The sequence below is a fragment of the Myotis davidii genome, unplaced genomic scaffold (assembly GCF_000327345.1).
Source record: "Myotis davidii unplaced genomic scaffold, ASM32734v1 scaffold573, whole genome shotgun sequence".
NCBI classification, from domain to species: domain Eukaryota; kingdom Metazoa; phylum Chordata; class Mammalia; order Chiroptera; family Vespertilionidae; genus Myotis; species Myotis davidii.
The window spans coordinates 4,759,782-4,760,181 of NW_006285997.1; the positions used below are offsets into that span (position 1 = coordinate 4,759,782).

The following is a 400-nucleotide window of genomic DNA, read 5'->3' on the forward strand; positions in this document are numbered from 1 at the left end:
CGAGGTCTCTGTGACCAGCTTCTTACTAGATCTTCATTCCCAGAATGCCAGAGTGGAAAGCAACCTGGAGAGGGCCACTGTCCACAGCCCCCAGGCACAGCCGCCTGGCCCCAGCACTGTCTGGTGTCCTTGCCAAGTCATTTCACTCCATGCCTCAGTTTGCTCATCTGTAAGTTGGGGCTAAAAATGAGGGCTGTTGTGCGGGTTGTAATGGCCATTACCAGAGAAGAGAGGGTGATGTCGCCGGTCCGGACCATTTTTGAATGTCCCCGCGTGCCGGGCACCGTGCTGGGCGGGGCTGGGTTCTCCAGAGGCACAGACACAGGCCCCGTCCCCCGAGGTGCCACACCTGGTGCTCACACAGCGTGATGAGGGCCAGCGTAGGGGACAGAGGAAAAAG

General features: G+C 59.0%; 1 long non-coding RNA gene across 1 annotated transcript in view; it reads left to right on the top strand.

The window, feature by feature from the left end:
- Positions 1–11: 11 nt before the first annotated feature.
- Positions 12–400, top strand: part of LOC107182060 — a 2,371-nt gene continuing 1,982 nt past the window's right edge. Inside the window, exon 1 of the long non-coding RNA XR_001512780.1 lies at positions 12–169. This is a non-coding gene — a long non-coding RNA (uncharacterized LOC107182060). The remainder of the gene's footprint in view (positions 170–400) is intronic.